Raw genomic sequence first — 9,757 nt, forward strand, 5'->3', positions numbered from 1 at the left:
TCCGTGTATATTTTTATTATTTAAAACGACCTTCAGTCAATTTTTAGAGTAAATATTTATTTAAAACACATAAACATTTAGGATTGAAGATGGAACATAAAAACATCTTTATTACAATACGTGGTGCAGGAGTTAGTGTTCACACACTGAACCGGTTTAACAGGTCAGGTCAGGGTTCCGTTCCCTTAGGGGGCACAGTGGGACCGGGTTGGGGGGGGGGGGGGGGGGGGGGGGGGGGGGGGGGTGCAGGCTCAGAGGATTAATGCTGCTGATGTGAGACGACGTTTCAAGCCGACCAGAGTCCTTTGTGTTCTCGTCTCACTTCCTCCAGCTTATTAATCACAATAGCAGCAGCACTCCCTGCGTCACTATTCACGGCTCTGCAACTGGTTCTTCTGGCTCTGGTGGTGAACTCACGCAGCCGGAGCGGAGCTGCACAGACATGTCGGCCTTTTGGAAACAATCATACAGATGTGTGTAAAATACATTTTGAACGGCAACATTTTTTATATTTTAGTAAATAGTCAGATGTGTTTTTCTTTCATTACGATCCTCAGCCCATGAATAGTGACTTCTTTGGGCTTCAGATTCTCAGAATCTATTCACGTCTATACGCCACAGCCGCGTTCGTCTCAAAGGCTCAAGAACGGACCAATAGGAATGAAGATGGGCGGGGTTTAATGCGCCGAGCGATGGGCGGAGCGACGACCGCACCGACCGTGTTTCGTCATTAAAATCTGCAATTTTGAAAGCACTCGTGTACAATTGTGTTAGAATCCGACTCAGCAGTGATTTATACAGGCGAGGTTAAGGAAGTAAATAATGAAGATAGTTCACTTATTTAAAGTTGAAATATCCTTCCAAAAGTGAACAGTTGTATGTATCTGTCAAAAGCTTTAAAATATAATAAGTTGTGTTTTTAAATGTTTTTACTCTCTTGACAGACAACCAGCTAATTCTAGATCTCCCACCTGACGAGCTGAAGAGTAATGTACTGAGATCCGTTACTTAAGTCAAAATACATATTAATAAACCACATTGTAGAAATCCTCCTTTACAAGTGACAATTCCTGGATTCAAAATCTTAAAAAGGGTATTTATAATTTAACAAAAAGGAAAAGTACCAAAAGCAGACTCCACCCCTTCAAGCTCATGGTTTTCAATGAAATCCGCTCCGCGTGGCGTCCCCCAGGGTTCGATTCTTGGGCCACTGATATTCAACTTTATTACTTTTATGCAGACGACACTCAGATTTCCTGAGATATTTTCCCAGATGAGTGTCGTCTCTCGGGGTGCTTTTAGTTTCGGGTTGGGATGCTGTGAAAGCTGTCAATCAAAGTGAGGTCCGAACATCTGAACCAGGACCGCCTGAAAAGACTCAGTCCAGCATTTTCTAATAGCAGATATTTGATTTTTTTAGGCATTATTTCCAATGCTAATAACTGGATTGTGATAACTGGCCATGCGTATGCAAAATATTCCCGCGTTTAATGGATCAAAAGCTGCAATCAACGAGTTACCCGTCAGTAACTTCATGTTCTTGGTACATCAGCGTGAAGATAAAATGCAGTAATGTTCCTTTTTTTCTTGGCACGAGGAAGTCAGAAGTGAAGTTATTTATAGCTTCAAGAGGGAAACCAACGGGTTTTATTTAATCTTCAGCCGACACTAATTCAGCGTTTCCATAATCTCAAACAAATCACAAGACTTAAGGTCTGATGTCCAGATTTAGATTTAGAAGAAACCTTTTAATTACTGTCGTCACAGCCTCCGGTTCTTCTCGTTACGTGTGTGCCGACGAGAACCAGGAGAACCGGCCTCTCGAGGACTTTTTTTTAATTACCGACACATACTTTTTAAAGTGCTTGCTGCTAATTTATGATAATTGATAATCTTCTGCCAAAACGCATTCAAGCATTTGGATAAAAGAAAGTTATTGTTTCACGCTTGAACCAATAAATCATCTGATTTTCCCCGATTTGGCGCCTTTAAGGAGCTGCAATGATTTGTCGACTGGACTCTCATTTTAACCCGTGACAAACCAGAAAATCAAAAACATGTATTTTAATGTATTTTAAAAGCCAAGTCAGTTATAAATGTATGAGAAAAACAAAAAACATTTTGAAACTCTTCAACCAAGATGTTTGGTGTTTACAGGAATCTGAGATGAAACCAGCAGGAGCACCACTGACCTCTAGTGGTAGAATGTGCCAAGTGCAACAATACAAGATTAAATCAGGATTTTCATCCAACTAATGTCGTGATTTCTTTATGAAAACACTCAAATAAATCTGTGTTGCTGTGAACACAATGTGGTATTAGTACTACGACGCAACTACACTGGGGATGTGTGTGTGTGTGTGCGTGTGTGTGTGTGTGTGTGTGTGTGTTCACGTGACGCACAACCTACGAGACGCGTGACGTTTCTTTTAATTGAACTGATTTCACGGAGGAGAAAAGTCATTGAAGTATTTTGTTAAGAAACATTTTTGGAGAAACCAGTTCCCTTTAACTGGTGTTTTACATGTGTGTGTGTGTGTGTGTGTGTGTGTGTGTGTGGGGGGGGGGGGGGGGGGGGGTTCTCCATTCGCCTCCCTTGGATGCCACCGACCAATCAGGTGGTCTCTCCAGTGTTTATGAGGGGGAACCAGACAAGGAGCCGGTGTTCTGGTCTGAGAACATGTTCTCGTTTTGGGATCCGTGTCCAACTGGAGGCTTTTATTTCCCTCCCAGCGCTCTGAAACAAGGCCTCCCAGTCTGCCCAGTGTGCCCACAGGCCGGCCCCATCCACCAGAGAGGGGGGGGGGGGGGGGGACGTGTACTTTTTATATTACTTCAATCCGTCTCAGCGGTACATGTTGTACTTTTTACTTAACTACATCTCAGAGGTACATGTTGTACTTTTTACTTTGACTTTTTTACATCTCAGGGGCAGACGCGCCGCAACGGAACAGTCAACCCAGGCAATTGCCCGGGGCCCCCGAGCTGAAGGGCCCCCGAGCTGAAGGGCCCCCGAGCTGAAGGGCCCCCGAGCTGAAGGGCCCCCGAGGGACGGCTGATATCGCTCCATATCAGCGACACAACTTGAAACCCCCGTAGACACAAATTAAACAACAGAACCTGGGCTACAAGAATATATAAGCCATACTCCAAAACACTAACTAAATGAATTACCAAATATCAAAATTCATATCGCAGAATTCCGTCAACCGATTGGCGCGTTTTGGTGGCTAACGCTACGTAGCATTATGCTACACAATGAAACAGCGTCGCATAAGAAAGCAGACACAATATGTAAATTGTTTAATAAAAGATTTCTTTACTGATCCGTAGTCCTGGACTTCATTCATCATGATTCTAGGGGGCCCCATGGTCCTTCTTGCCTAGGGCCCCCAGGGGGTCTAGAAACGCCCCTGCTCAGGGGTACATGTTGTACTTTTTACTTTACTACGTCTCAGAGGTACATATTGTACTTTTTACTTTACTACATCTTAGAGGTACATGTACTTTTTATTGTACTACATCTCAGAGGTACACGTTGTACTTTTTACTTTACTACATCTTAGAGGTACATGTACTTTTTATTGTACTACATCTCAGAGGTACACGTTGTACTTTTTACTTTACTACGTCTCAGAGGTACATGTTGTACTTTTTACTTTACTACGTCTCAGAGGTACATGTTGTACTTTTTACTGTACTACGTCTCAGAGGTACATGTTGTACTTTTTATTGTACTACATCTCAGAGGTACACATTGTACTTTTGACTGTACTACATCTCAGAGGTACATATTTTACTTTTTATTGTACTACATCTCAGAGGTACATGTTGCACTTTTTATTGTACTACATCTCAGAGGTACACATTGTACTTTTTATTGTACTACATCTCAGAGGTACCTGTTGTACTTTTTATTGTACTACATCTCAGAGGTACATGTTGTATCAAATGAAATATTCCACCTCTTCAGCCTTTGAATATCGTTCAAATGAAGCTGATAATATAAATATGTTCTTTCGGCTGAAGCCATGAAACCACTTCCTGTCTCGAGCAGCTGTCGCTTCATTTCAGAGACAAAATAAAAGTTCCTTAAACATGCGCGACGTTCACGTGACGCTTTGTAGCTTCGTGGCTTTGAAAATAGAAAGTGTGTATTCACTGAACAAGAGAGTCCTCCATCACACGGATGATGAAATCGATGACTCACGCACACACACACACACACACACACACACACACATCACATGACGCACGGAGAGGAAGCTTCCTTCTGGTTTATCGCCAGCGTCAGCACCGAGGAAGGAAAGCCATGTGAGCCCCGACGGGTCCGACGGAGTCTGGATTTCACACGGCAGTCAGATGAGGCTCTGCGGTGGGGCGCCGGCTCTGTGGGCTCTATGTGCTCCACCAGGTCATGAGGGAGCCGGCACAGAGAGGAGCTCTTCATCGGCCAAATCCATCCAAAACCATGCATAAAGATATGGGAGGCCCTAAATATCATCTTGGTTATATCTTCTGGAGGAAGACATCAAGAGTTCATAATCACACATCCGATTACGACAGCTCAGCGTGATCCATCTCGCTCGGGTTCCAGATCCTAGACCTCATGGATCGGTCCAGCCTACCAGACTTCCATAGATCATAGACCCTCATAAGACCCTCATAGCTTCGCTCAGGGTCCAGATCCTAGACCTCATCGGTCCAGCCTACCAAACTTCCAAAGATCATAGACCCTCATAAGACCCTCATAGCTTCGCTCGGGGTCCAGATCCTAGACCTCATGGATCGGTCCAGCCTACCAAACTTCCATAGATCATAGACCCTCATAAGACCCTCATAGCTTCGCTCAGGGTCCAGATCCTAGACCTCATCGGTCCAGCCTACCAGACTTCCATAGATCATAGACCCTCATAAGACCCTCATAGCTTCGCTCAGGGTCCAGATCCTAGACCTCATCGGTCCAGCCTACCAGACTTCCATAGATCATAGACCCTCATAAGACCCTCATAGCTTCGCTCGGGGTCCAGATCCTAGACCTCATCGGTCCAGCCTACCAGACTTCCATGGACCTCATAGACCTTTATTGATCCCTGTGTGGAAGTTATATTCTCTGCATTCGACCCATTCGTAGTTATTAAGGCGCATGTGGGCTGGCAGTTCAGTGTCTTGCTCAAGGGCACGTCAACATGAACTATGGGGAGAGCGGGGATCGAACCGGCTACCCTGTGGTTACGGGTCAGCTGTGAGATACAGCCGACTCCTAGATCATAGATCTCATAGATCTCGTAGATCATAGATCTTGTAGATCGCACTTGTGCATACACCTTCCTAAATTCACTTAATATAAATAAAAACAAGGTGTAAACAAACCAGATAACTCTATAATATATATTATTATATATATTTACTTTTTACATAGCATCTTTAAAAACGGAGTCAATTGGTTGCTACCTGCAGTCTCACCACTAGATGTCGCCAAATCCCACTCGCCGCGTAAAGTACACCAGGAGGAACAATACTCTACGAGTAACTTTTGAGTTATCAAATACATGTAAAGGAGTAAAAAGTACAATATTTCCTTCTGAAATGTTGTGGACTAGAAGTATAAAGTAGAAGGAATGTAAAAAAAGTAGTAGTTGTATTCAAAAGGTTACTTAAAAAGTAGAATATAACGCAGTATAATAATATTTCTTTATTTTATTGCATTATAGTTATTGATCAATTCATGCATTCATCACCTGCATGTTGCAGCTGGTTGAATTTGAGCTCGGTTTAAATCATTGATGTACTGCTGGGTAGTTTATAATAATATTAATACTAATACTAATAATAATACTAATAATAATAAGTAGATTAATTAAGTCGATTAAAAACGACTGTATTTCCCCCTTAATCATAGTGGAATAAAACTATAAAGTGAAGTGGAAATACTCAAGAAAGGAGGTATAGTACTAACTGTATACTGCTAATTAGACCTTAATGTTAGTAGCATGCGGAACGTGTTTCAATGGTATAACTCTCCGGACTTTTCCCCTTTGAAGGCAAACAAAAGATAATACAATAAATAATGTATTCATCTCTGCAGAACTGAAAGACCTTGAGTTTCTTTCCTCAACAATAAATAATGGCGACTGTCAACAGTCCAGACCTGAATCTCTCATTTGGGAAATCCAGCCACACACACATCCCAATCCTGTTTCCTCCTCTTAGAGAAGGGAATCGCTTCAAAATCAAACAGCGACCTCCAAAGCCTTGCCCACGTCCTGGTCTCAGTTTTCATCTTCCTCTTCCTCTTCATCGTTTGCTAAGTCCTTTTTCCCCTCTTTGTGCTCGCCGACTCGCACCTTACGAAGAAACGTTGTTTTCCCACGTTGTCTTGAACGCCTCATTTGAATAATAAAATACTAATACCACTTGATACATAAAACACAATACTGTAATAAACCTGATTATGAAAGGATTCGTGAAAAAAAACCTGGTTTACATGCAGTTAGTTAATAATAGTTCCACATTTTGGAAAATAAGCTTATTTGCTTTCTTGTCGAGAGTTAGATGAGAAGATTGATACCAAACATCCATATCTGCTTGTTAAATACAAAGCTACAGCCAGCAACCAGTTAGCTTAGCTTAGCACGAAGACAGCTAGACTAGCACTGTCCAAAGGTCAAGGAATCACCTTAACAGCACCTTTATTTAACAAGTCATGTCTGGTTTGTTTAATATGTATAAAGGTTATAGGGTTAGAGCCATGCTAGCTGTTTCCCTTTATTTCCACTCTTTATGCTAAGCTAAGCTAACACCCCTTGGCTGTAATTTTAATATTTTAACGTACAGACCGGAGAAACAAAGGGGTTACAGAGGTTGTGTGTTTCATAGCTCCTGGATCTTAAAAAAAAAGTCATAAATAGTTATTGTTCTTAACATTTTACAGTTATATTTCTGACAGATCTCATTAAAAGCTCCTTTAAAAATACAAAAGGTCGTGGGAGTCTTTCTTTGCCAATATAACATCATTTGTATCTGACCTGAAGGGGGAAGTTATTATGTTTACTGCAATAGGAGATGTTTGTGATGTATTTGTAGTTGCTATGTATTGTATTGCACAAGAGCTTTAACATTATTGTCAATTTGTGTATGAAAAATAAATTAAGAAAGAACAAATAAATAAATAAATAAAAACAAAGCTATTCTTTGTACTTTGTTAATTGTTTTATGTTTTTAGTGTAACAATATATCTTCTGACTGATACTAGACCGACATCAGTCCACATGCATATAATATTATATAATATTTAATATAATATTAAGTCCAGTTTGTTGTTGTTTGTTGTTTTAGCTGCTGGAAGAGATTTGTGGAATGAGAATTCATCTTGAATGTTTTGGAAGGAAACAGAAAAAAAAACCTTGTGCGGAAAAAACACTTAGTGGTGGAAACCGCGTTGTTATCATCCCTAAAAGTGCTTAACGAAAAGTGTTGAATTATAATTGAAGCCCGAACAATAGGTGGAAATGCCTTCCGACCCTTGACCAGGTAAAAATAGAAACATCTTGGTAATCAACCCCTTAACTGCCGAGGCCTCCGGGACCGTCGGAAACATTCAAACAAACAAATCAATTTGTGACCGAAGGTTAGCATCGAGGGAGGAGGTCGACTCTGGGGAACCTGATCCTCAACGTCCTCCGGCCCTGCAAACCCCCTTCCCCCGGCTCATCCCAGGACTCCTCACGCGTTGTTATGTATTTATTAAACATGGCGGCGGTAGACCACGCATTCCCGTCCTTCACTTAAAGGGCCGGTGTTGCAGGATTAGCGGCGAAGCTGCAGGTTGCAACCAACTGAAACCTCTCAAACGTCCCTTTTCTGGAGTCGGTGTTTGGTTTGTCCGTTTTGGGCTACCGTAGCAAAAAACAACATGGCGGCCTCCAGGAAGAGGACCCCCGCTCCCTGTGTAGACAGAAAGGGCTCATCCGGAGGTAACCGAGACACAACGATATCTTATTTTCACGTGAATACACACACAGGAGAAAAAAAACACCTATTTATATTATAGCTATAGGGTTGGTCTAATCTTGAGAATATATATATATATTTTTATATACAGTGCATCCGGAAAGTATTCACAGCGCTTCACTTTTTCCACATTTTGTTATGTTACAGCCTTATTCCAAATGGATTAAATTCATTATTTTCCTCAACATTCTACACACAACAACCCATAATGACAAAGTGAAAACTGTTTTTTGCAAATTTTTGCAAATCTATTAAAAATAAAGAACGAAAACACAACATGTACATAAGTATTCACAGCCTTTGCCATGACGCTCAACATGTAGCTCATGTGCATCCTGTTTCCACTGATCATCCTTGAGATGTTTCTACAACTTCATTGGAGTCCACTTGTGCTAAATTCAGTTGAATGGACATGATTTAGAAAGGCACACACCTGTATGTATAAGGTACCACAGCATATCAAAGCATAAACCAAGCCATGAAGTCCAAGGAATTATCTGTAGACCTCCGAGACAGAATTGTATCGAGGCACAGATCTGGCGAAGGGTACAGAACAATGTCTGCAGCATTGAAAGTCCCAATGAGCACAGTGGCCTCCATCATCTGGAAATGGAAGAAGTTTGGAACCACCAGGACTCTTCCTAGAGTTGGACGCCCAGCCAGACTGAGTGATCGGGGGAGAAGGGCCTTAGTCAGGGAGGTCACCAGGAACCCGATGGTCACTCTGACAGAGCTCCAGTGTTCTATGAAGAGAGGAGAACCTTCCAGAAGGACAACCATCTCTGCAGCACTCCACAAAGGCTGTGAATACTTATGTACATGTTATGTTTTCGTTCTTTATTTTTAATAGATTTGCAAAAATTTGCAAAAAACTGTTTTCACTTTGTCATTATGGGTCGTTGTGTGTAGAATGTTGAGGAAAATAATGAATTTAATCCATTTTGGAATAAGGCTGTAACATAACAAAATGTGGAAAAAGTGAAGCGCTGTGAATACTTTCCGGATGCACTATATATATATATATATATATATATATATATATATATATATATATATATTAAAAACCCACCCGAGGCTTGCCAAATCTTTTCCAGTGAAAGTGGGGAGCAGCAGGAGAGCCAAAAACTAAACGTATACGGAGAAAGTCAACACTGACGGCCCGACCAATCAGGCCTCCCTCCAGAGACACGCCCACAAAAAAATGATCGCCAAGAAGGTAAACAGTAAACACAACAAACACTGTGAGCTCCTCACAGTCGCGCCTCAGACACCAGATGTTTCGCCCGCAGCATTTGCGACGAGGAATTCACCAAAAATTATTTAAAAAGAAAAATCCTCTCAAAAGCTCCACAGCTCCTTTAAGTAATTATTATTATTTCATTTTGTATTTATTTGCGTCTTTCTTCCAGTACGGAGATGTGAGTGATGTTCACCCTGAATGCTCCTCAACCTGCAGATTGAAAGGACGACGTTGAGTGTTTGAGACTCTGAATCTGGAATTAAAAACCTTTTTCTATCTCGACTCCTCGTTGTTTATGTATTTATATCCATCGCCGACGTCAGCAGGAATTTGTGCTGCCGAGAGGAACTTCCCTCGGCCTCAAAATATGACAAATTGACACAAGTCATCTGACTACAATGTGACTGCATGAATTGACATGAATTTAGGAAACACTATGTAGGCCACGCCCCCCTCCCCAGTATGGGGAGGGGGGCGTGGCCTGCAGAGTATAAACACACACCC

Source organism: Cyclopterus lumpus, chromosome 12 (assembly GCF_009769545.1).
Source record: "Cyclopterus lumpus isolate fCycLum1 chromosome 12, fCycLum1.pri, whole genome shotgun sequence".
Taxonomy (NCBI): Eukaryota; Metazoa; Chordata; class Actinopteri; order Perciformes; family Cyclopteridae; genus Cyclopterus; species Cyclopterus lumpus.